The sequence below is a fragment of the Opisthocomus hoazin genome, chromosome 8 (assembly GCF_030867145.1).
Source record: "Opisthocomus hoazin isolate bOpiHoa1 chromosome 8, bOpiHoa1.hap1, whole genome shotgun sequence".
Classification (NCBI taxonomy): Eukaryota; Metazoa; Chordata; class Aves; order Opisthocomiformes; family Opisthocomidae; genus Opisthocomus; species Opisthocomus hoazin.
The window spans coordinates 30,822,214-30,849,636 of NC_134421.1; the positions used below are offsets into that span (position 1 = coordinate 30,822,214).

The 27,423-nt window shown below is 44.2% G+C and overlaps 1 protein-coding gene across 5 annotated transcripts in view; it reads left to right on the forward strand.

The window, feature by feature from the left end:
- Positions 1 to 7,767: 7,767 nt before the first annotated feature.
- The window catches only part of OSBPL8 (oxysterol binding protein like 8), a 101,947-nt gene continuing 82,291 nt past the window's right edge, over positions 7,768 to 27,423 (forward strand). For 3 of the 5 annotated variants that reach the window (XM_075429581.1, XM_075429585.1, XM_075429584.1), the window contains exons 1-2: positions 7,768 to 7,936; positions 20,056 to 20,215. The gene's annotated coding sequence lies outside the window, so the exon portion shown is untranslated. The remainder of the gene's footprint in view (positions 7,937 to 20,055; positions 20,216 to 27,423) is intronic. The other 2 variants (XM_075429580.1, XM_075429583.1) reach the window with 1 other exon arrangement.

A 27,423-nucleotide genomic window follows, 5' to 3' on the forward strand; every position in this document is an offset into this window, starting at 1 on the left:
ATAAGCTTCTGACAGGCTGGAGACCAACATAGTCACACCACACATTTGCAGAGGTGGATTGAGTCTTGACTCAATTGCCCTGCTGCTAAACAAAAACCTTAACAAGACTCTTAGAAATGCCTGTGCTTTGTACTGAATAATGAATGCTTGTCCGAGAGAGGAAAATCAAATGTGACAGTAGACATTTTTTGACAAAATCCCCCAAGCACTGACTATATAGCCACCCTGAACTGTGAATATGTTTTGTTTTCAGTAATGATGTGTTAGAGACCAAGCACTTACAAGCTAAGTGAACTTAGCTGTCTACTAAGAAAATGAAGGAACTGAGACATGGTCAACCCTGCTTCAGGTTAAGATGAGGCCTGAAACAGAATATGCTTTGAGGATTATGCATTAAGGACATACAATATAAAAACTACATACATTAAGGTTATGAATCAAGATAGCAATCAAGGGTCAGGAGGGAGGCTTACTGCAAGACACAAGCTTTAATTTGCAATCTGCTAAGGGTCAATTGCAGTTGCTGCCTCATCTAAAGCATCAAATCTCAACAGCCAGTCACAAGAGGACCATATTCATAGCTGTCATGGTCTGGCTGAATGGTCTTGCTCAGCCAGCAGCTGATAATAGGTCTGAGAAAGGGGAGAGCCTGGACTCACTCTGAGTTAAAAGCACTTGCTTTTGTCCAAATTTAGGCCATAGAATGTTATTGCATCCAATATAGTAGAGAGCTATTGCAAAACTAGGGGGGAAGAATCATCCCAGGGAACAAAAGGGACCACACAAGCAGACTGAGAAGGAAGCTTTGATAAAAAGCCTATTATGGAGGGACCAGGAGATATTGCCCACTGACTTGACAACAGACCAGAAAGAAGCCTCACAGCTGTGGAGGTCGCCTCCTTCCTCCACAAGTAGTTATCCCCTTCTGGCAGACAGGCTTATGACTTTGGGTATGTTTTCTTCCATTCTGTACAAGCATCCACACTGAGGAGGAAAACATAACATGTCAGCAAAAAGTTCTGGAAATGAAGATTCAACCTGGAGCACCCTGATCTTCATGTGTGCTTGTCTTCCTTCCTTCCTTCCTGAAAAATGGGCATGTGGTAAAGGAATTGTGCCAACAGGTTAGCCACAGCCAGCATCTCAGCCCCACGCAGCTGCTCACTCACTCCCCCCATGTCAGGATGGGGGAGAGAATCAGAAGGGTAAAAGCGAGAAAACTCATGGGTTGAGATAAAGACAGTTTAACCGGGAAAACAAGAGCCACGCACGCAAGCAAAGCAAAATAAGGAATTCATTCACTACTTCCCATCAGCAGGCAGGTGTTCAGCCATCTCCAGCACAGCAGGGCTCCATCACGCCTAACAGTTACTTAGGAAGACAAACACCATCACTCTGAACATCCACCCTTCTTCCTCCTTCCCCCAGCTTTTATTGCTGAGCACGACATCCTATGGGGTGCGGTACTCCTTTGGTCAGCTGGGGTCAGCTGTCCCAGCTGTGCCCCCTCCCAGCTTCTTGTGAAAAGGCCTTGACCCTGTGTGAGCACTGCTCAGCAACAGCTAAAACACAGGTGTGTCCTCAACACTGGTTTTCTCACAACTTATCACCACAGCAGCTACTATGAAGAAAATTATCTCTCACCTAGCCAAAACCAGTACACAATGATACTCCAGCAGTCTCACAGATCTCTGTAAAAGCTGCTGCCTTACACACTCGACGAGGCATGCAAGTACGGCCTAAGTGCTGGATCACTTGTCTTCCTTCCACTGTAACATCCCATCACTTGGAGTTAGGAGGTGGCAGTAAGCAAGGGGCTCAATGGCAAGCTTTGAAAGGACAAATGTTAGGATCAGATGGGAGTCCCTGATCATGGTAGCCATCTGAAAACAGAACACATGGATGACAGCAGTCAAGCAGGTAGGACAGACTGTGCTGAAGACTACCACCAGCTTTGGTGTGGTCCTGGCCACCGGCTTTGTTGCCTTTAGCCATGGCTCACCACTTTTACAACAAAGCAGTGCTTCTGCAGTAAATGTTCTGTGAAGAAACTCAGTTGTAATGGCCCAGTCACTGTGATGTGCCTCTAGGTTCTGGACAAGGAAAAGGCTGGGACCACAAAGTCCTTGACACAAAAATATGCTCAAAAGCAGTGGAGTTGACTTTGAACAAACACTCCAGAGGCACATGCAGCACCTGCAAGAATCCCATCCTATCAGCATTGGCTTACAATCTGAGAAGAACTTAGATTGATGTCAACCTTACAGTGCTCCAGTTCAGCAACTCATGTTGGTTGTCTGTGATACCATTACAAGGACTAGAAGTTTATCCCTCTGCAGTGAGAATCTCATATTTTCACTTTTTTAGATGGGAGGATGATATTAATTATTTAACTATTTTTAGGCAGAGGAAGAATTGGCTACATTTCCACCTAGGAACAACTGCCAATTATACGTGATGGTGCAGAACCAGCCCTATATTCTAACTGCAAAGTTCAGATCTGGATTCACTGACAACTATGTACGCATGGTCTGAACAGGTTTTGGTCAATATTGCTGCCAACCAGATATAACTGTATGCTAAGACGTGCACTGGGGCCTTTCAGCTTCTCGCTCTTTGTTGACCTCCTCCCCTTCAAGACCCTGGTCAACCTGAACTGCCCCCCCCCCCCCCCGCCCCAATTAAATGTTTCAAACCTGGGGAAGAGCTAGTCTGATAGTGCCACTTCAGCCTGATGCATCTGGTATCGGCAGAGAGCCTTATACTGAAGAGTTATGAAATTCATTATTGGCAAAGGTTATTTCAAACCCAGAAGAGAGCTGACATTCTATACGATGTGAATGTTTTACAACCTTTAGGTACATTTAATCTTTACTGCAAGATTTGATGCATTTTTGCTTTCTATTTCCTCACAATACCAAATACTGATACAAAGAGTTCTGAGAAAACTGACTGCAAAGATCTGCAAGCTAAGTGGCAGGTGAAACAGGTGGATTAGGTCTCCTTGCTGCCAGGAACTTCCTCTCAGCAGGATTATTGGATTAAAATCCTACTGATACAGCTAGTTATAATCTTATCAAGCTCAGTTCACTGTACATGAGAAATGAGAGGTTCTCTACATGAAAGTTGGAGGCTAGAGAGAGACACGTGGGGAGAAGGAGCTTTTCCAAGACAGCAGAGGAGCTGATACAGCAGATATTTAAAGAGGACTTGTCAGACAAGAGCACGCTGAAAACTGCAAAAATGACAAACCGGATCAGGGCTAAGAATACTTGAACACTGGGGATGCAAAAGAATAAAAATATGCTGGTACTTGAAAAATGCCTGAGCTGAATTAAAAATCCTGTAATATCGTCTCCTAGATAACTACATACAATGCAGAAGAGCAGGACTGACATATTTCAGAGACAAGCTCAGATCTAAAGGAAGGAGGAACATAGATAATGGTATTCTGGAATGCCAATGCCTGTGACAGAATGAGTAGTTCTAGTGTCTTATAAAATAAAAATGTGATCTAAGAGTGGAAAAATAAGTTTGAATTTTTTGACGTTAGTCCTGTGAATGACTGGAGTAAATTGTGGATTACTGTGGACAAAAGCCATTTCATAAGGATAGCATTTGTAACTGTGAACAAACTGCAGATAATGAGAATTACTGTAATGTAAATTAAAAATACTTCAGATACCTGCAACACAGCTTTTAGAATCAAAGTCGAAATATTGACATCTTATTTTTAATTAGTACAACCATGCTGACTTCAAATCAAAAACTCAAACCATTATTAGTAATGTCAGTAGTTTTAAAGCTTCAAAATATTTATTCCAAACCCACCATCATTAGCAAACTCCATGACAAAAGGACTACTACTAAACGTTGTCTTCTATCATGGACAACGTACTTACAAACAAAGAATAAACCTTTTTAATTTTAATTAAAATTTTAATTTTACCAATGTCACAACGCAGATAATTTCTCCGAAACAGAACAAAGCAACGCAGTGAGGCAAGTGGTGGTCAGTGGCTGCAGAGCTGGCTGCTCTGCCAGCAGCGCTACAGCTCTCCCTGCGGCAGAGGGCAATGGAGGACTGCGCAAACTGGTTTTCTTCCCATAAGAAAGGGCTAAAACCAGTATAGGTGACCATTTAGCTGAAAAATCTTTCGCTGTTCTGCCCAACCCCAGCTGATTTTAATTATAACCAAGCTCTGTTAACTATAACTAAGAGCCCAATTTTACCTTTTATTTAAAGATTTTTTTTTTTCCGAGCTGAGAACAAAATCATCAGTTCTCTTTGAGAGATGTGGGAAGCTGAAACTTCCAGGAAAAGCAAGGAAAGGACAGCTTCCCTGAAAACATAAACCACTGTATCTTTCATATTAATGTTTTTAATAAAATATTTCTAGCTTATTTCTGTTTGTTTTTTTTTTAAATTAATTCTCAGAGATGTCCGTGCCTACAGATACCATCCACTTTAGAGAAACCAGAAAAAAAAGGGGCTGCAGAAGGCTCCCTTGCAAGGACTGCAGAATTCTCACTTTACTTCAGACTCTGCTGTTGCTTTCAGTCTTTCTGTTTTCCTTTACCAGTAAAGTCCCATGTGGTATGCGTTACCACTAGATAATAAGATAACACCTAGTGGGATTACAGTGAATAATCCTCTAGTGACTCTGTAAGTATGTTATCTGAGTATAACGCAAATTTTCTTATTTTCTGAGCAGAGCTTGTTTGTATTCCTATAGCATCTACCAGCCCTAATCATAGCCCACAAAGATATGTACAACCACAGAACAAAATGCTCCACCTTTTTGTTGTTCACCTTCAATTCCAAAGTACTTTACCTTGTTTTCTGAACATGCAGTAGAGAACACATGAACTTGGGAAGGAACTGTGAGATGGTGGCACTGTCATAAACTCCCATGCTCCAGGTGGAAGTTGTCCTTGCCTGCAGCTGAGCCTCATGTCTAGCATACAGCATAAGCCCTTCTGTTCACCATGTCACCCTTCCCTTGGCAAGAGTTGAGTCAGGAAGGAACAGCTGTAGGTAACTGAGGTGAAAGGCTTCCTTCAATATATTATTGCAAATTTTATCCTGTAAGGAAGAAGGAGACTAGATGAACCCTTTGTGGGGTCTGAGTGCACTTTATAAGCCTTAATGGATCTGAGCAGCCTCACCTGCACCTCCTCCTCACACCCACGGGGCCAGGAGCTCTATTTAAGCTCAGCCCTGGGCCTTCTGTCTTCACTTAAGCTGTGTTGGAGAAGTACTGCTTTCTAGGCTAGTTGTGTGTGTGCTATAGCAATTCTTGATCTGGGTCTCAACCTCTGGACTAGCCCCCTGGCTTGACTTTGGCCTGGTTTCACTGCTACAGCTCTGCCTTGGTGGTTGCTGGACCTGGTCCTAACCGTGACTGAAGAATTCTGTTTCTGGCTTTACCTTGGATGTCTCTTTTTATCCTGACATTGCCTTATCATCTAGATTCTTGGCTGAATGTGATCCCTGTCTCCAGGTCTGTTCTGCTCAGGTGCTGTGAGAGTGGGTCCTGAATGGTGAAGTTCCATGTCCTGCCACCTAGGTGGTTCATTTTGGCTCCCAGCCCACCTTCCCTTTGGGGAACAATATTATTCCTGCTGTTTGCTGACAACCTCACACATCAGGTCCACCCTTAATTTACCCAAATCCCTGCTGTTTTGAAGAGGGTGGAAACATGCCCTAACTAAAAGCCTCTTTCAAAGCTGGAGCAGAGCTTCTCCCATTTCATGCACCAGTTTCCACCTCCTTTTCCTGACCCCCCACATTAACAGGGGTTTGTAGCTGTGGCATTCCTACAGGAAAAATAGATCATTCTTTCCCTGCTACCTGTGGGCCTCCTGTTTATACCTGGTCACAGATGCACACAGTGCAGGCAAATGCTGTCCCTAGTCTGTGTCTTGGTGGTGACAGTTAAGTATTTCTTCCAACTGACAGCCCTGATGAGCAAGGTACAGACTCCTGCTGCTTATCAGTGCGCTATGGCTTCAAAACTGAAAATGTGATACTTTGTGGTCATTTCCCCCTCCCTTTAAGAGGTCCTTTAACACAAAGAGTAACTGGAGTTTACCGGTGACCTCCAGGAGAAGCGAAAAGTGTAGTATGAAATCACCGGGCATGCTCACTCAGGGAACCAGCTCCCAGCTGCCCACAACTGCCTGGCATCACATACGTTGTACATCTGAAGCTGTGACCCGTCCACGGGTGTTTAGCATGACTTGAAGAACTCCATGGTTTTTTTAGGGAACTCTCACAGTGTGAAAGCGTGAAATATGGGGTCCTTGAAAATAGCTTTAAAATAATTGCTCCATCACGAGGCAAGGCACGAATGAGTCCTGAGTTGCGCAGGTGAGGAGGACTGCCTCCCAAAGCTAGACTTGGCCCACTCACCAGACCACGACCAGCCTTGTGAACCAAACCTCTATGGTGAGACAGCCCCCATGTGTAACTTCTGTCTGGGTGCATTACCTCATTCCCAGGGCCCTCCTCTGGGGAGAAGTATTGCTTAATTACAGAAAGCTTTGTACAAAGAAACTTCATATCTAATGATGAAACCAAAACTGTTCTCTGTGTTTTTCAACACTTTATACTTTGTTGCTGAGAAGAAAAAGCAATCTTCTGCCGTCAGGAATACACACATCTCTTTCTACAGAAGCATTGAAAAGTACTGAGGGAAGAAAACTCAGCCTTTTAATTAACTCTGGTTATTCAAGGAACAGAATGAAAAGACTGTGAGTAGAACATCAGCCCAAGATAATGGACTCCTAGTGACACCGATACATAACTGAGGTACAGCGGATAATTCTATGAAAAACAGATTGAGCTAGAAGGCTGATTTTCAGAGTTGGAAATGTTAATCCTTCAACCACTTATCTGCGTCATTAGTTAGCAGGTCAGTGCTGAAGGTGCCAGGCGCTTTCTGAAGGTACTGACGGTATTTTCCCTCGAAATAAGTGGCGAGAAGGTGCTCCGCATTCCCAAAAGTTATTTGGCATTTTGCAACTGTTTTCAGTGATGTCAGGTGGCAGGTGATGGACACCTCAGGTACATACTGATTTTATTATAAATACAGTAACACACGTAAGGCACTTATGGTGATTTCCCATTACCAAGAACATGTTTAAAACTGCTGGGAAGGGACACGTTTTGAGACAGAAATCCAAAGCGGGCTTCCTGCGGGTACGTTAACGGGTGAGCATCTCTCGCTCATTGATGGGCATCGTTCAGAGCACGCTTCATTTCCTTTGTCACTGATTTTCGGCTGCCTGAGTTATTACCTGAAACCACACCTGACGACTATGGCCGCGCTGCCGTGCTGTTCAGGGCTGTCCTTTCTCCCAGGGCTCCGCACAGCCCGCAGCTCCCGCCCGACGGCGCAGCACCGCCTCGAAGGGAGGGCTCTGCCCTCACGGGAAAGCCGCGCAGCCCCTCGCAGCTCAAGCCCCCTCGCAGCTCGGCCTCCCCCCGGGCGTCCCCAGACCGCGCCTTTCGCTCCTTGCGGAGCCACCCCGGGACGCTCGCTCCCGCCTCGGCCGCCTCACGGACGCAGCGCCGTTACTCCTCCCGCAGCCTCCGCGTCCTCGGCTCTCCCCGCTCCCCCCTGCAGCGCCGGGCGGCCCGCCCGCCCCTGCGGTAACCCCCTGTCGGCCCCGGGAGGGGGGGTGCGGGGCGGTTCCGCCGCTGGCCGCCGCCTGACGGGGCGGGGCGCGCCTGCGCTCGCGCCCGCCGCGGCGGATGAGCGGATCAAGCGGCGACCGGGCGCCGCGCGCGTGTGAGGGGAGGAGCGGTGGGTGCCGCGCGCGGCAGGCGGAGCCCGGGGAGGGGAGGGGTCCCGGCCGCCACCGCCCCTCTCCCCCCAGCTCCCGTATCCGCGCCGGCCGTGCTGCCCGCTGGACCTGGCTGCGGGGAGAGGTGAGAGAGGTCCCCGGGCCGGAGCCGCGCCCGTGCCGCCGCGGCGGGGCCCTGCGGAGGGGCCGTGACGCCGCTTGGCTCCCCGCCGGTGCGGGCTGCGGGGCGGGAGGGGACGGTCCGGGAGCCTTCCCTCGGGGTCTCCGGTGGCGGCTCGGCCTCGCGCCCGCGGCGGGGCTGCGCGGGGGTGGGAGGCCGGGGGCGCGGGAGCCGCTCCGCCAGGGACTGGCGGTTCGTCGCCTTGCCCGCGCCGTGGGCCGCGCGGGTTGGCGAGAGGGTCGCAGGCGGCCGGGCCGAGCGCCGTTAAAATTCCGCTGCTTCGGCGGTCGGTTCCCGCCTTCCCCTCACAGCGGGGACTCGGTCTGCTGGGGGAGCGGCGCCCCGGGGGGCGAAGCCGCAGTCCCCGCTGTCGCGGCGGGTCCCCCGCGGCTGCCGGCCGCTCTGCCGTGCCCGCCTCAGCAGGCCCCGGGGTGCCCGGCGCCCGGGGGGTGCCTGCCGGCGGCGGGCGCTGGGCCTCGGGACGGCCATTCCCCTGAGCTTCGGGCGTGGAGTGATGGTCTGTGTAAACCGCGTGTTGTGGAAACGCTGTGCGGAATGCCTGTGCTGGGAGGGGGAAAGCCGCCGGCTGCTGTGTGTCGCCTGAGGTGTTTCTGACATGAGACACTGCTGCCTGCGAACCACAGTCCGAACAAAACAGAGTTCTTGGCACTGATTGCAGAAAGTCTTTTAAACCTGCTGATTTTCATCTGGAAGTTTTCTTAACTTCAGTCTTTTTACTCTAATCCCAGAACATGCAAGTCTGTTTGATCCATGAAGTGTTGCACAGTTGAGGCCCTGCCGGTGCTTGTTTAGTATCAACCTATTTTTCCGAAGTTTTGAAGAGACAGTGGTTGACACCGAGTTGTTAGTCCACAGCAAATGTCACAGGCCGTCAGAGAAGTGTGCACCGAGCGTTGATCCCCATCTTTGTCGGGTCTGTACTCCAGCTAGTGAGATTCTAGTGTGGATACAGTACTGGCCTTAAACGAAGGGGGGGGGAAGGAGAATAGCATTATTATACTTGTCGGCTGTTGAGTAGCTGTACAAGGGACTGGTGAAATTCTCCATGTGCTGTTTCATTTCAGAATTTCCTGCAAACTTCTGAGGATGTTTTGTTGTTTTAGCCACGTACTAGTTTTTCATCAAAGCTCCTGAGGTTTGAAGTAAGTTGTTCTCTGAACGTATGACTTTCCAACACTCAGTCATAGAGCCCTCCTTTCCAGGTGCTGATTTAATGCAGTCTGCTGTGAAATTTAAACTAGTTGAGGAAGAGAGATGTGTGGTTGTAGCTACAAAGATGTAGGTAAACTGAATTTGTTGAGACTGATACAGCTTAGACCTAGCCATGAATAGATCTTTCTCCTCCTTTAATCATGAGTCAGGGAAGAGCTCCTTTTAAACATGCTTGAAGAGTTAAAACCTGAGTTTTCAGTAAAGGGCCATCCAGCTCATATTTCTCCCACAAGCATGAATTTCTGGGTTACTTCCAACTCTGTTTTATAAATGGTTGTTAAACCTTGTTAATTTCTACAACGTAAGGAGGAATTTTCTGATGTTGCAGGAAAAAGTGCTGGACTTGTGCACTTTTTACAGATGGACATGGTCCTGTTCTTTCATTAGTTCTTACTGTATTATCTCAGGGTTTTACTCCAAAGGGAAAGACAATGCTGAAATTAATAGAAGGTAATTTGGGGGGAAAGAAGTTTATTGAAGATTGCTGGGTTTTTAGATTGCTTTTTTTTTTTTTAATTCTGTTGAAGTGATCAAGAGGGTCTTAGGTGATGCAGTGCTTACCCTTTGCCTTTTGTCTGCTCTTAGTGCCTTCAAGGAAATATTTGTGCAGTTACCTAGTACAAGAAACTATGGATGTTTTGTGTTTTGTGAAGTTGAGTTTCAGCCCCCTTCTCCCTCCAGTAAATCTTTGCATAGAGCACTCAGTGAAGATTTAATAAAATGTGTCAAGTCACTTGGTTAGGCTTTCATCTCTTCACTGACTACTGTTTTGCCACCTGCCCCCTCACCCCCTCCCACCCCGATGGCTGCAGGGGAGATTTCTAAGGGGTTTGTCTACCTTCTCCCATCCCATGCTGTGCAATCTCTGTCACTTTAGGCTCTCTGTCAAATAATCTGTTAGTCTCTTGGGCGTCTCTTTCGAACAGAAAATAAGTTTATTGCAGAAATTACATACCATCATATAGTTAAAACTTCCCAGTGGGCCAAGCAGCGTGTGTTTTGGGTTTTTGTTGTGGTTGGGTTTGGTTTCTATTTTTTTTAATGAACCTATGTGGAGCTCTGGGTTACTCAAATTTATGATTAAACACAGAAAAATAACTTCTAGTGTTCAACAAACCAGAGAATCATGAAGGAAGATGGAAAAAGACTTTCAGTGCAGAAATAGTTACAGCTCTTTTCTGGGAAACAGGATAGTCTTACTGCCTAAAAATGTGGGTGGTTCTTCAGTATGTGCAATGTGATAGAAGTAATACCAACACAGAAGTTGATGATCCTGTTCCCAAAACTGCAATGTGGAAATCCTGGTCAGGTAAATTGTGATTCGTAATACAGTATGCTGTTAGTGAAGAGCTTGCTTCTATGTCAGATGTACTGCTGGGGAGGAGGGGAGCAGCAGCTCAGAGCTTTTTGAGGCGGGTATTCATACAGTCCCTGTTTTTACAGGAAATGAAACAGCATAGTTCTTTACCTAGGCAATTTCAGTGAATTGGTGAGGAAGTAAAAAAGACTACTTCTAAATGTCAAACAATGCTTTACCGAGTGAACTGTCTTTTTTCTTTTCCCCTCCCTCCCATTCTGATGTGGTTGTAATGATGTTGAATTACTAAAGCTTTTCTATTTTGTTAGGCAGCCTTTTCAATTGATTTTTATTATAACAGGTAGTTGATGGTAATATAGTTCAGAAATAAGTCTTGTTTTATGATACAAGAGGCGATAGACACCTCAAAAACCTTGGTGTTTTTTTTTTAAACAAATAAAAAAAAACCACAACAACAACAAAAAGTTTTTTCCCAAAGGCTTTGATTCATTGTAGAGGACTGTTTCTGGATGTTGTTTGAGTGATTTCTTTTGCTGTTGTCTAGCGTTTTGGATAAAGCTGATAACCTCTCTGCTTAACTGCAGCCTGACAATGGTTTCCTTCCTTGCCTCTGCTCCTGACAGCTCTTCCACTAACACAGAGTGGAGAGTCATGGTCAGAGTTCCCAGCTGGAGCAGCGTAAAGGGCTTTGTACGCCTCTTGCTTCCACTGAAAACGTATGAGCAAATACTGAGACTAATGTGACTTTCACAAGTTTTCTCAGTGTTGGAAGGTCTAACTGTAACCACAAAATAGAAAAATTAAGTTAGTTACTTTGAAAAATTAACATTGACTTTCATGATACTGGGTATAGTAGTAGAGGAGATATAGTGTTGCTGCTTTGTGGACTTAACTTTGACCCTGGACTTGAAGAATCTGCATAATTTTGGGGATGTTTTTATAAATTAAATTCTGATCAAAGAGATGGTTTCTCCGCCTAAGAAACTCCATCAGTTTAAACGCAGTAGAAGCAGCTCTGTGTAGCTTTATCTTAAAACAAACACTTGGCCAGCTTGTTGGAACAGCAAGTTGCGTGCGCTTGTGGTAGTTTGTCCCAATTAATTAATTTTTGTAATTGCATACTGTAATAAAGAAACTTGATGGAGCTTGATGTTTTCAGGACTGTTGGCTTTTAAAAGGAAGATGTTATGTGCAGTGTTGAACCCCATAAGTTGAGTGAGTGATGTTGAGGAAACAGTGCTCGTCATAGGGCACTGATTAGCAGCAGATACATTAGTCAGAAGTGTTTTATTCAGAGTCACTGGTTCTGGATTGTACACAGTTGAAATCCGGTGCAGTATTTTGCTATGTTTGTTATAAAACAATGTTTTATTCCATCTGCGCTCTACAACAAGAAAATCTGTTGCAGATGTAATGTATATAGTAGCATAAGAAGCCTCCTGAGAGCAGCTAAAAGTGTTTGACAGATGGTAAGAGGCATTTGGGAAGTGAGACTTTCGTTTTGAGGAAGTAGCTTGGACCTGTGATGTTAGGAGAGGAATAAATAAACCACATTTTCTTGACACTCTTAATTATGGATGTGAGGTTTTATCTCAGCCTGTTCCCTCGGCACAGGGCACAGCACGGATCCTTCATCCACTAAAAATGCTACGTCTGTCTCTTTGGCAGTTCTCATGGTTCCAGTGACTTTAACACAATACGGGAATGTGTATATCTGATTTTCTTATTTTTTTCATTCAATCACTCATCCATTTTGAAGCGTTCCTGTTGCATCTAAGCTTGGGCTAGTTCATATTCTATTTTCATACATTTTTCTAGTGCAATAATCCTGTCACCCAGTGTTTGTGTTGTAGTACTGCAGAAGCTGTTAATATGACTATTCAGTTAAGGGAAAAACAGCATGTTTCTTCTGGAGTTATCTTTTGCTTGCCTGCAAACTGAAGCCATAGTATTTTGAAGGTTTTTTTTTAAAGACCAGTTAGTTACTTTTTAAAAGACTTGGACTTGGTGCAGCTGTATTACTGGTCATTTAAACATGTGAAAAAATACTTTTGTTGATTTTAGTGTTCTTGCACAACTTGGGGAAGCATACGTATTGCAGGTGACTTTTGTTTGTTGATGGTTTTAGCTATTTAGGGAATTATATATCAGAAGAAAAGAGGTTAGTTTTAATATTCATGTGTTTAAAGCTGATAGTAAGTGGGTGGTCCGGTAGACTGTGTCGGTTACTTGACTGTGGCTTGGACCTTACTTATCTTAGGAATGCTTTATTTATCTTAGGAATAGCTTTAGTAAATTACAGGATACTTTTCACCTCTTCTCTCCCCTCCAAGTGAATTATTTACTTGACTCTTCAAATGGCAGAAGCATCATTCCAAACTTGGCTTTGTCTCATGTACAGTAGGTCTTTACCTACAGAGGGCCTCATCTCAGTGGTTGCCATATTCTTCCTCAAAAAGATGTTCTTTAGATATTGTATTTCTTATGGGTGATTGGGAGAGTTAAGACAGTTTGTTACTTATAACTAGATGATGCTACTTAGAGTGTTACATTGTTGATATGAGATAAGCCCTTTTCAGTGCTAAATAGCATATTTTTTTCTTTATTCTTGCATGTTAAATTCTGATGTAAATATCTGCTTATGGACCGCTGTTTTTTTTCTTTGAAGCAGGCCGTAGCGTGAGAGGCCCTCTATGATCTGTTTCTGCAGGTGATGTGAATACTGTAGAGTAGATGCCTGGAGTTAGGGAAGTTCACTGCTCTTGGTCTCAAATAAATCCGCACAAGTTTGTCACCCCTGGTTCACGCGGTTCCTTCCAGACCCGTCTCGGCAGTGGCTGCCCGAGGGACCGGCTGTGGCGTGCGTGGGGCTGGGCAGTGGAAAGGAGCGGGGCAGGACTCCTGTTCCCGGTGCTGTCCGGAGGAGGCAGTTTGCTTACAGTGGAGGTTTTAGAGTGACTCGTGAGCCTTTATGTTGCATAAAGCAAATACTGTTCTTAAACACAGAAGGGATAGCTAGGATATTGTTCAGACATTAAACCAGTGAGTCTGCATAAACTGCAGTTCGTTGTTTTACAACTGTGGGAGTTGCATCCTGCAGCGCCATACTGTACCAGAAGAGCTGGTTTACCATTGTTCGTCACTCGAGAACTAGTCTAAGAGAAGGACTACAGCCTGAACACAGATATTTAATGTGGCTCTAGAAGATCGCCAGCCTCCTTCCGTGTGTGATTTTACCTTTGTCCGATAAGAGCTCCATTATAAGGCTTTTGACGTAGCCAGTTTCTTTTGCATAACTGAGACCTCTTGTGATATTTCTTTCAGTATTTTTTCCAGTGGAAAGCAATCACAAAGAACAAGTTTATTTCTGTCTCTGAGCTGAGCCAGTTTAGGATCCATTTAGAGCGGTGCAATTAACTGCATAATGAATGGGAAATGTTTTGGTTGAAACAAATGTTGTATGACTTAACGCATATGATGCAGTGCATGTTACTCGGGCCTGACTCTGAGTGTGAACCATTTAACTTTTTCTCCCCCCTCATCCCCACCCTCACGTGTAGCATGAAAATGAGGCAGTGCATTTGCTTGATGGATTTGTTAATTTCTCCTTTTGTAGTTTGCCATTGGTGTATCTCTCACCTTTTAGACAGGCACAGATAATCGTTATGCTGCTTGTGTAGGAGGATGACATTAGCGCCGACTCCTTGTCTGTGTTGCCGCCTGCACTGCGGCTGCCGAATGTGAAGCTGCAGTTGTATGTGAGCTTTACTGAACACTGGCTCCTTGGAGTTACAACTGGGAGCTAAACTTGATGTAACTGCTAGGAGTGGTGCTTGGTGGTGGTGGTGCGGACGACCAGGGAAGCTTTCATAGAATCATATGTTGGAAAAGACCTCTTAAGATCATCAAGTCCAACCGTTACCCCAACACCACCATGCCTACTAAATCATATCCCAAAGTGCCACATCTACACTTTTTTTGAACACCTCTAGGGATGGTGACTCAACCACTTCCCTGGGCAGCCTATTCCAATGCCTCACCAGTCTTTCAGAAATTTTTCCTAATATCCAATCTAAAATCTAAATCTTTGGTTCAGGCTTTGCTCCTTTCCAGGTAAAGAGAGGTCAACCAAGCACTTCAGAAAGCGGACCTGTCTTCTGCTGGATAGATGGACGTATAATTTAATGTTTTTGGAAGAAGTCACCTGCTCTGTGCTCTAGTATGTGTACTGCTGGTGTTACTCTCTTTTTGCACTAGTCCTGGAAGCTGCTGCACTACAGGACACTCAAGATTACTGATTTTTTTTTTTATTTTTTTTTTACAGTCTAGAAGACTGAGTAACTTTAAAAAAAGGCCATATACTTTTAATAAGATCAGCGTGTTTAAAGTATTTATATATAGTCCATGTACAAATACTCACCTATATTAGGGTGATGCGTATAGGATGGTAACTAAGGAAAACTTAAACTTTTTCTAGTATACTAGTCCTAGAAATACAGGAGTGGTCCTGAGTTGAAGTATTAATATGATGAAAATGACAAGAATTGAAGAAAAGTGGCACAGCTATTGTTCGTTTTAGCAAACAGTCCTTAAGTAATTACTAATAAGTTTAATCCAAGTCTGAGGGAAACAGAGTTTGTGTAGAAGCTGAAGCAGAGTTAAAAATAGAAAAAAGCTTTAAAATGATTTGTTGAAGACCTCAAATAATAGCCAGTGTGATTGGGAGGAAAAACTGCAGAAGAAAAATTTTGTAGACTTGAGTCAGAAACAGGCATCAACTTGGTGTGAATTCATTGTTCCTAATAGCATGGCCTCTTTCCAGCCAACATTGGCACGTGAAGGTACAGCACACCAGCTAAGCTTTGTTAACTGTCTTTGCACTCTAAATCTGGGGCAAATGCAGTGATCATTTGGCTTTGGCTAGTCTCTCTGGGCTTGTTACATGCACTATACAGTCTACGTACGTTTGTTCTGAGGATAGTATACAGGGTTCTATCTGATTTTGGATAATAAGTTAAATTTTGCTAGTACTGGATGTGTAGTTGAGTAACTGGTTATGCTGCAGCAGAAGTTACTGCAGAAATGCTCTCTTCCCTTATTGCTCATTCTTCTCAGTGGTCTTTTCCCCATTTGGGAGGGGGAAAGGTCTGTGCGTCAGGAGAAGTCATTTAGGTCTTGTATTGGGGAGCCAAGTTCCAAGGTCTACAAGAATCAATGTCGGGATCAACAATAGTGTTTAGACTTGCATGATTTTCAGCTCTCCAGATGCCAGACTATGAGTAAGTCTCTGAGCAAGATATGCGCTCTTCTGCTATTTCCGTTTCTTCCGGGGACAAAAAATGCTCTGTGCTTCTTTGTTGTATTACCTTCTTTTTTCCTCCTGATCATACTGTCTTTCCAATTCAGGCAATGTCATGAAAGTTACGGCAATGTGGAGGAAGGGAGCAGAAGGAGGATTGAGTAACATTGTTAGATTATTGCTTGAAGCAGCAGGTAGGGTTAATAGTGTGGCTGAATATCTGTCTGTGGTTCTTGTAGCTGACATCTACCATACGTAGTGTGGCTGTAATGTGCACTTCGCTAATGGAGGAGTATCTTTTGTGCGTGCAGATGACTCGCATCGCTTTCCTAACCTAATGGCATCTTTTCTGGCAGTGTAGAGGTGGCCTTTTTGCTTCTCTTCCATCTGTTCTTCTGCGTAAGTAGGATGGTGAGGGCCTTCTGCTTGTTAGTTTTATTGAGGAAAAGACATCTGGGATTACTGTGTTCCTGTGATATGACCTGTCTACTTTCTCCTGCAATTCCAGCTACACTATCTGTCCAATTTCACTGGTTACTTACCATCTTTCTCCTGCCTTGGTCTCCTACACAGATCACGGTTAAATTGCTGCAGGGAATTTTCTGCCTCATTTTTTGTAAGTCTAGGCACCATCTGACTAATGTTAGCTTTAGCTCTTTTCAAAAGATTATAGTTTTAGAAGAGGGCATGATCATAACCTTGTATTCCCTGCAGATAGCTCAGACGATGCAGAGAACTACTAGCTGGGGAGGGGATTGGGGTTTTCTGGGTTTTTTTTGTTTTTTGTTTTTTGTTTTTTTTTTTAAAGTGGTATGCTCATTTGTGTTATATAGACAGTGGTATGTGCTGTCTGTGTGTGATACAGACGGTGCCTGTGTAGTATCTGCTTTCCTTCAAGGACTTGCTTAACCTGTCAGACATAATCTGCATGTGTGCATGTATATATTTGCGTGTAGTAGTAATACATCAGAAGCAGATAACCTCCTGTAAACTGCTAGCTGGCAATCCTCAGTGTAGAGCTCTTGGCTTGCTCTTCAGGCCAACATAGCAGTAGGGGTAGCTGTGACCTGGAGTTGTTCATGTTATTTGCAGCCTCCTTTAGAAAAAGAAGCTTTTCGTATGGATAAGCAAAGCAACTTTGATCAATCTGTATGATGCAAATTGTAGACTTTCAAGGTACCTCTTTGCTTTGATTAGCATCTTTAAAAAAAAAAAAGTCTAAATTGAGTCTGCATAATACATGAGAAGTTGCAATTCTAAGCCAGTAATTCTGGCTTCAAAAATTTACACTGCGGATTTTGCAAGGCTGTCTATTATGACGTGTTGGAGGCAGAAGATTCATGTAACAGTACATATTTCCTGTTCTGAAATTACAATTTTGTAATGTTTCTTTTACGATCGAGTGCAAATCTCATCAGTAATTAAAATGTAGTCTTTGATATTGCAGAGAGAAGCCCGTGAGCTAACATTTGAATCTTGTTTTGTTTGCAGAAGTAAGGACCACACACTAACCTACCTATAAAAAATATACTGCTTTCTGTTTTTAAAAACAGTACCTTGAATCTAGCTTGCAAATAGGATTGTAGTTATACTTAACTGTCACTAACCTGTGCTGCCTTGAAAAGGGACTCGATGAATCTTAATGCAGACAACTGCATTAAAATACCTCTGATAGAAAATCATCGGGGAAAACATGGTCTTAAGGCCTGTGATATTTACAAGCAAAAAGAAACCTCCTCTACACAAATGCCAACTCTATCTATTTGAAGAACACACAGAATTAGTGAGTGTAAGGAGGGGTTTTAAGACAGATTTTTGAAATCATCAACAAGAGTGAATGTTCTTCCTTGATGAAAAAAGTTCTTTCATTAAAGAAGAAAGTCTGCTGAGGCAAGGAAGCATCAAGTAGAATGCTTATATGTGCTAATCAAGGCAGAAAACAGAATGGAGAGAAACAAGCTGCCCTAAAAAATGAGGGGAAAAACTGGTGAAAAATAAACGTGAGAGAGTGTACAGATGGATCTGTACTATGTCAGCTACTTGGGTTAAATATTAACTATACATGCTTAGTGCTTTAAAGAACAGTGGTTGATACTCCTCTCTATGCATAACAAGAATATTTTCTTTTAAGCTTCATAATCAGTTCCTTCCAGTGTCATCAGCTCCGTTTGGTTCTCAGCTTGGAACAGGAAAACATGCTTCTTCTTAAACTAAGTACTGGTGTAAGGAAATGAGGCCTGTAGCGCGAGAGGGTTTGGTTTATGGTGGTTTTGCTTTGTTTTGGTTTTTAGATTTGTAGAAGACCTCTGTTCTGGTCCCTGTCACATCACAGGTTACAAATCCTGCTATTTTGATTTTCAGAGGTGTGTTCTTGTTGAATTAAAACAAGCTTTAGTACTTTTCCCCCTGTTTTTGGCATATAAACAAGATTTGTCTTCACTGAACTTCAGAAAGTTGTCCTTGTATAAGTTATTGTTGATTTCTACTTTCTTGCCAAATAGAGCTTGATTTATCTCAAAAAAATTATAAAAGATCTGGTAGGTGGTCACTGTTTTCAAGCATAATAAATCAATGAATGTATGTTGTAGCATTTATTGAAGGTAAATATTTAATTTTTGTTAATTAAAAGTGACCAGAACAGAACTATTATGCATAATGTTTTAACATATATTTTATTAATTATCAAATGATATTTTATTCATTTTTATGAAATAAACTGGTTGTTCTTTGGTTATCTTAAGCCAATATGTGACTGACAGATTGTTTTTGTAAATACAACCCATGTACGAACAGAACTTATGTTATCTTGTAATGTAAATATTCTGGAAGAACCTCCATTTTATTAATTGTCATGTAAGCAGCATTGATGGAATTGGGGCATGAACAGAATAAGGTGAAAGTCAACATTCAGCTGTGCTGTTTCATTTGCTCTATTCTGTGAATGCTTCCAAGTATCACCCGTAGTCTTTCATTCAAAAAGACAATAAATTATTTATCTTTACATCCTATATAGGTTAAATATTTGTCAGTAGAAAGTTCAGAAAAATACGTTGCAGATGTTGTTCTACTTATCTTTCTGCATTGTAGTTCTCCTTTGTTCCCTTACGTGGATTTATTTGGGAACTCTGTTGCTTAATTATTCTGTATAATAAATTGTGGAGTGGTCCTTCCTCCTATTAAAGGGGCAAGAATTAATTATGCCTCTGAAGTTCTTACCAGCATGACAGTACTCATGCTGTGAACAGTTCAAAATCCTATCTTTCTACTACATTTGTTGTTCTTTGGCAGAACTCGCAACAATAGCTTGTGCATCAAGTTATTGAAGACCCAGCAGAAAACTTACACTACTGAATGGCTTAGTCTGCTTTTGGAAAAGAGACCGGTCATGCTTCTGTACACTGTGGTCACTCGGTATCGCTGAGTAGCAACGAGAGGTTCAAGCCTCTCAAAACTCTGGCTCTTCTGATTTTTGTTATTAATTTTAAACTTCAGAAAGCTAAGGCTTGTTGCATCATAAGCAAATAGTGTAAAGGGTAACTTGGTTGTGTATTGTTCCTGAGAACTGTAGACTAAAGACAATGAGTTTTTAATTATTTTTATAATTCTGAATATGGAATTTTGTCTGGCAGTTGACCTTTTGTGAACATAGTGTTTACAAAAGTATTTGTGGTGGCAGACATGGTAGAGGAAAGGGAAAGCAGGGTGACAGAGACCTGAGGTTACTCTCAATATATAGTGTCCAGAAGTGATAGCTGAAACATGTCTGAGATACTGCACGTAAGTCTGGACTATTATTCATTGTAGGTATTTTTGTAGACATTTTTGTGGGTTTAAAAAAATGCTTACCTTTCCAGTGTTAACAATGTTTCATTTCATCAATTTGGATTTTTTTTTTTTACTGTTAGTTTCTTGTAGGTGATTCAAATGTAATCTGCTTGTTTAGCGGATATTTCTTAAAAATGCAGACTTAAGAAGCTTGGGTTGTCTTGCAAGATGAGTAGCATCTGTTGTGATTCATACGGCTTTAAGATGTTGGGGGAAGTGCTTTAGAAGCAAGCTCTTGTCTCGTAGAATGATTTTCTGAGTATGATTTAGTGCCTTGATAGAGATGGTGTTTGAATTTGAGCCTCTATCTGTGAATTGTTTGATTGAGGGAAGGGAGGTGGTTTTTTGGGTGTGTGGCTGTTGGTTTGTTTTTTTTGTTTTTTTGTGTGTGGTTTTTTTTTTTTTTAGGCAGCAGCTGGTGTTGTCATGACCTGTGACTTGCTATAGCTGACCTTCCGCAGCCTGCACTGCGTGTTCTGCGGCAGGGCAGCCCACAGCGGAAATTCTACAGCAGTGAGAAGTAATTGCTAAACAAGTTTCACATTGGTGAAAACCTGGGAAAAAAAACGTAAGTGAAGGAAGGCATGTGTATGTTATTGGGGTTTTAACTTGTAATCTGAAAGCCCTCACTGAATCCTCACCCCCTTCTCCAGTGTCAAGGGTGCCAAGAGTTGAGTCTTGGAGGAGGAGAGGAGAGATGGTGGGGATTTTCTATTACCACTTAAGGGTGTAGTAGATACAGTTTTCACTCAGCATCTGACCTCTTCTTGTGACACAACGTTGCTGTTACCATCAAAACTGCATGAAAGCCTGCTGTAGCTCTGGCAGGCTTAATCTCCATCCTGTTGCAGGATCATGGTTGCTTGAAATTTATTCTATGTTTTTAAAAAAATAGATTTTTTTTTTTAAATTTTATTCCCATGTTTGTCTTGTTGTAGCCATCTTCTAGACAATTGCTCTGTGTCATTAGCTCTTTTGGTTGTACTTGTCTGACACTTTCAAGTGCCTTTTCTCCATCCCAGCTTTATTCTAGGTTTCTGCTTGGATAATGACATTATTTAGCATCACGTATAACTACCTTGTCATCTTCAATGTCCATAATATTTTCATCTTTAGCCCCAAGCACCTCTCATTTTCTTCTTTCGTTTAAGCATATAGTAGCATATTTGGTTTTCTTCTTGGCTGCTATCCTACCTTAGCAACTTAGAAACCTAGTAGCATTTTTGTCTGTTCTTTTGCTTTTCGTTACTTTTGCTGGAGGAAAATACAGGTGTTGACTGATTTGAGCTTACCAACATCCTTGCATATTTTGCTGTTGTGAAATTTTGAACGTCTCTGCTTGAAACCTGTGCGTGGCAATCTTTGCTGCTTAACTTGTAAAGATCATGCTGTTGTAACAGTGTGGGAGAAGCTGCAGTGGAGGTGCTTATGTCAGCAAGCGTTTCCTCCTGCCCCAAACAAATTACTACAGGCATAAGCTGCACAAGCAAAAATAGTAACACTTGACTCCTCCCAGTACTGTGTCCAGGGAGTTTATCGGCATAAATTTGTTTGCTAGGACCAACACTTGTAGGAGCCCTACTGCTAATACTCTGGTGGAATGCAGTGATATCAGTCTGCTCTCCATTGCAGCCTTGGACTTTGTTATGTTCGCTGACTTAATGCCACGTTATTGTATCTTCTGCTCCTCCTTAGTCACCGTTGCTGATGTCTCATGCCCCTTGTAGTTCCCAGTGAATGTTTTGCTGAGGAGCGATTACAGTAATTTTAATCTTAAGAGAAGCAGGCTGTCCTTCCTGATAGGAAGTGGAAATGCTGCTCTCTTATGAATTCTAAGCGTTACGATGAGAAGCTCTCATGCTTGGTGTCCTGGGAGAACTTGTTTGAGCTAGCGTTTATGTACTTAGCTTGAGATGCATAATGAGGTAGACAGGAGAGAGTTTTTAGCTGGGGAAGCATTGAATCTGCTGTTGAGGTGGTTCCTAAAACTGTTGACTTGCTCGTGATTGAGCCGTTTTTCTATCTGTTATGAAATAAATATGAACCCATCATGAAGGCGGCATGGGATTTTCATAGTCATGCTCTTAATTCAACCTGTGTGGCAGAATCTGTAAGATTTGTAGCAGTGCGGTATAGCATAGTTTCCTTTTCTCAAAAAACTCCAGTTAAAATTTTAGGAAGAAGGGGAATTGCCATTCAAGGCAGTACATATCTGAATGCCTGTCACTCATGTTTTCCAGGAGTGAGCAGTGGTTCATTTTTGTGAAGCTTATGGCATCCGTGTCATGAAGCACGCAGAGTCACCTTTCAGACAAAAGTGACTGCTTCTGGGAGGTTCTACATGGAAAGCTTGTTGCTGATACACTAGAGCCATCTTAAAGAAAAGAGTTGGAGAGATTAGTGTTCAACTTGGGTGCTTGCTGTGCAGGCCAGTATTTTCTGTAAAATCCATACCCTGATTCCAGGCATATTGGAAGCCCAGAGGATCCAGATGTGCCCTACTACATCAGAACAGCACTTTCTGTTCAGAAATTGGAGGCTGTTACAGAAGACTTATTTTGATTTTGGTCAACTGACATAAAATTTCGTAGTGTGCTCAAATCCCATACACAGGAACACTTTATTGTGGGTCTCTGTTTTAAGGATGTTATCTCACTTGAAGTAGCTTTAAATTTTTAAGTTTAATTGGCATTATGGTGCATGCCATTAGTCAGCTGAGAAGGGACCAAGATTTTGTGTTTCAAATTAATACATTTTGCATGCTTTCTTATTACGTATGGTATGTTCTGCAAATGCTTAAGCTGAAGACTTTTGCAGCAACCTTAAGCTATATTTATCGTGGTCTAGCACCAGCCAGCAACTGGGACCATGCAGCCACTCGCTCACTTCTCCCCTCACAGTGGGATGGGGAGGACAATGGAAAAAAAATAGTAAAACTCATGGGTTGAGATGAAGACAGTTTAAAAGGAAAATAATAATAATAATACTACTATATACAAAACAAGTAATGCACAATGCAGTTGCTCACCACCCGATGAACGGTCTTGAGCCCGTCGCTGAGCAGCAGTCGCTGTCCCTGGCCAACTCCCCCAGCTTACATGCTGAGCATGATGCCATATGGCATGGCATATCCCTTTGGCCAGTTGGGGTCAGCTGCCCTGGCTGTGTCCCCTCCCAGCTTCCTGTACACCGGGCAGCCCAGCAGGAGAAGCTGAGAAGTCCTTGATGACTTAGCAACAACTAAAAATATCAGTATGTTCTCAACATTATTTTCATCCCAAATTCAAAGCACAGCGCTACAGCAACTACTAGGAGGAAAATTAACTCCATCCCAGCTGAAACCAGGACAATATTCTGTTTATTGTGCTGCTGACCCCCAGGTTAATGTAGAGAGCTGAGCTGTGTAAAACACTGCCATCTACAGCACAGCTGCGTAGAGGAGCTGTCAAGGGTAACTTGGCAGTGATCAAGATAACTCCGTGTTGGAGTTAAATGCTTGAAATTTGTCTTAATTTGTCTTGGCATGAAGATGATTCTGACTTTTAGCCACCTCATAAAGGGGCTGCTTTCAAAATGAATAGCTAATTCAAGCTTGTCTAAGTATCTGAACAGATGCTTGTGAAGCAGATATTTTGTGTGTATTTGAAAAGAAATTTTTAAAATGAAAAAAAAAAAATATTGCCACTGAACTCCAGTAGTGAATGGATGAAGTTGTACCAAGATATAATATGTAGATCACTGGAAACAAATTTCTGGTGTTAAAACTGAATAGTAACTGTAAAATGGTGATAATTGTCTCTGATTCACTAGACAATCAGAGCTCTCTTCACCTACTTTTCCTTCTGTTGAAAAAGAAAAGTTATGATTCTGTGTATTGTTTTAAGTGGAAAAAACCCCCATGAATTTATTTGCTCTGACACTAAACACTAATTATGATGGTTCATGTGAAGGGATAGGAGGAAGAAGAAATTATGAAGAGATGCAGGTTTTTCTTCTGTTGTCATGATGTTACAGTCTCCTATACAGAATGCTGTGAAAGAACTATAATGTTATTAAAAGAGCAGAGTTTCATACCTCGCTTAAAATCTTTTAGTATAATATGAATTTCAAGCTCAGTTGGGAAAGTGTGGAAAACAGGAATAATCACAGAATCACAGAATGGTAGGGGTTGGAAGGGACCTCTGTGGGTCATCTAGTCCAACCCAACCCCTGCCAAAGCAGGGTCACCTACAGCAGGCTGCACAGGATCTTGTCCAGGCAGGTCTTGAATATCTCCAGAGAAGGAGAATCCACCACCTCTGTGGGCAGAATAGTAGTTAATTTACTTTCAAACAAAGCTGCAGAGTGCATTTGGTCTGCACCTGTGACAGTGTTTGTCATGCAAAGTAGCTCTGGTTCAGAGTCTGGATACACTGAAAGGCTCTTGTAAGTGGCTGGACATTGGTCTACTATAATCTTTTGTTTCTTTCATTATTTAGGGGTGTGACTATAGTCTTCTATTCCCTTCATTATCCAGGGGTGTGGTAATAGAATAAAGTAGCGATTGCCCCAGCTGCAACAAAACCAAGGGGTTCAAAAGAAACCTGTTCATCAGTGTCCTGGGTTTGGCCAGGACAGGGTTAATTTTCACCGGACTCCAGGAAGGGGCATAGCCGGGGGGTGGAGGCTGACCCCACCTGGCCAGACAGAGCCCGGTATTCCATACCATGTGACGTCACGCTGGGTTCTGGTGAGGGGGGCGGCGCGGCAGGGACTCACTCGCGGCTCGGGAGTGCGTGGCGCCAGTCCTGTCCGAGAGAGCGGGTCTGTTGTGCGAGTTTGTGTCGTATTTTCTCCTTATCTGTATCGTTGTTGTTCCTGTTTCCCTCTGTTTGCTGTTTCTGTTAAACTGCCCTTATCCCGACCCACCAGTTTCTGCCTCTTTCTTTTCATTCTCCTCCGCACCGCGGCGGTGGGAGGGGCGGCCGCGTGGCGCTTTTTGTTGCCGGCAGCAGCCGAAACCAAAACATTAATTTGGTGCCCAACGTGGGGTGGGGATAACGGCAGGGCTGAGCAGTGTGTGTTAAAACTGCTTTCTTAGATTTTGTTAAATTTGTTATACGCATTTTTCTGTGTTAGTTAAATAGTCGCCGGTAAAAATGTTTCGGTCTGTGATCAGATGGCTGTGGTTTTTGAATCCGTACTTGCACTATGTTTTCCCTGTGGTGCTGTTAATTACCTCGGGGAAAAAGATCAGGGTGATGATTTTGCTATACTGTATGATGTCGACTTATGACATGATAACGTCAATGTTCATGAAATTAGGCTTGTATTTGCATGCGACACTGCGGTCATTTCCATACCTCGGATCCTATGTCTTAGAATTTGTGAATAATCAAACCCAATCTGTGGGGAAAACCGAAGGGGATACCTTCCCCCACTCTTTCGCCCCTCCTCTTTCCCTCAGGCTGGTCCTAACGGCTTTTGAGAATTTCGAGTACCCGTGGGATGCTCAGGCCGGCACTCTCCTTTTGTTCTGCCTCCCGAATGGGTTTTGGGTCTTGTTTAGGGTTAAGCAAGTAGTTAAGAACATCATGCAGAGACCTGCCCCGGGGCTGGATAGCTGTGAGTGGCTGGGTGTGTGGGACAGCATGGGCAGGTGTCTACAGCAGTGGGCACCCCCGGTGTCTTTGAAACTCACCCCTGAACAAGTACAGAATCCGGACAAACTAGTAAAATATCTGCAAAAAGTGTGCTGCCACCCTGGGAACCCCAGAGAGACACAGATCACCGCAATGTGCTGGGGTCTGGCGCACGCCTACCGAGCCCTGTTCAACCTGATTCAGTGCCCTAAAGGGGAAAGGGGGGGAAACGAAGCGGTAGGCACTGCGGCTGGCGCTGCCCTCCCAGCCGGCCCTGCAGCCCCTCCAGCCCAGCAGGCAGTCACAGCCCCCCCGACCGGCACCACGACTGCTGCAGCCATAGCTGCAGGGTCTGCCTCAGTTTCCCCAGCGGGCACAGCAGCTGCTGCAGCCCCAGCTCCAGCTGCAGGCAGCGTGGCTAAGCCCAATGACCAACCTGTGCAGGTAGCAGTCGCCCTTGTAAAACTAAAGAAAGACGCAAAGAGAGCAGATCGCTCCGGGAGGGATGATGATGAGCCAGGGTCATCGCGGGAGATAGAGACCGAGATCATCACCCCGTCCCTGTCCCTGAGCGAGCTGCGGGACATGCGGAAAGATTTCAGCTGCCACCCTGGCGAGCACATTGTCACCTGGCTGCTGTGGTGCTGGGATAACGGGGCCAGCAGCTTGAAATTAGAGGGCAAGGAAGCCAAGTAGCTGGGATCCCTGGCCAGGGATGGGGGCATTGACAAGGCCATTGGGAAAAAGGAACAAGTCCTCAACCTCTGGAGGAGACTTCTGTCAGGCATGAGGGAGAGGTACCCCTTCAGTGACGATTTTGTATGCTATCCTGGCAAGTGGACCAATATGGAAAGGGGTATTCAGTACTTGAGGGAATTAGCTGTGTGGGAGCTGGTTTACTGTGACACAGACGATGAGCAGGTACCCACAGACCCAGATGAACTCCAGTGCTCACAATCCATGTGGAGGAAGTTTGTGCAGAGCGCACCCTCCTCATATGCCAACTCACTGGCAATAGTAGACTGGAAAGGTAAGGAGGCACCAACAGTGGATGAGGTGGCTGTCAGACTCCGCCAATATGAGGAAAGTCTGTCTTCCTCCCTTGTCTCAGCCGTGGAGAAACTGGTCAAGCGACTAGACAGGAATATGTCCTACTCCCCACCTGTACGGGCCAGTGTCTCAGCTATTAGGGGCAAGCGTTTCTCTGCTCAGGAGAGGGAATACAGAGGCTATACACCCCGGGGCACCCTGTGGTTCTACCTGCGTGACCATGGAGAGGGCATGAGGAAGTGGGATGGAAAACCCACCTCAAGTCTAGAGGCACGAGTACGTGAGTTGCGAGGTAAAACAATCACCAAAGGGGATTCTGTTAGGAAAAATGCTGCTCCAGTTTCCAGCAGCCAGCTCTCCAGACCAGGTAGACAGTTTGACCTTGATTCCGATCCTCTGGAGGGGACCTCCAAGTCATTTTTACAGCAGGTGAGCAGCAATTTCTCTGACGAGGATTAGAGGGGCCCTGCCTCCAGCCAGGTGGAGGAAAGGGACAACCGTGTTTATTGGACGGTGTGGATTCGGTGGCCTGGCACGTCAGATCCACAAGAGTATAAAGCTCTAGTGGACACTGGTGCACAGTGTACTTTAATGCCATCAGATTTCCAAGGGTCAGAGTCCATTTGCATTTCGGGAGTGACAGGGGGGTCCCAAGAGCTGAGTGTACTGGAGGCTGAAGTGAGCCTCACTGGGCAGGACTGGCAGAAGCACCCCATTGTAACTGGCCCCGAGGCTCCGTGCATCCTTGGGATAGACTATCTTAGGAGAGGGTATTTCAAGGACCCAAAGGGGTATCGGTGGGCTTTTGGCATAGCTGCTGTGGAGACGGAAGAAATTAAACAGCTGTCCATTTTGCCTGGTCTCTCGGAGGATCCTTCCGTTGTGGGGTTGCTGAGGGTTGAAGAACAACAGGTACCCATCGCGACCACAACGGTGCACCGGCGACAGTATCGTACCAACCGAGACTCCCTTCTCCCCATTCATCAGCTGATCGGCCAGCTGGAGAGTCAAGGAGTGATCAGCAAAACTCGCTCACCCTTTAATAGTCCCATATGGCCAGTGAGAAAATTTACTGGAGAGTGGAGACTGACAATAGACTACCGTG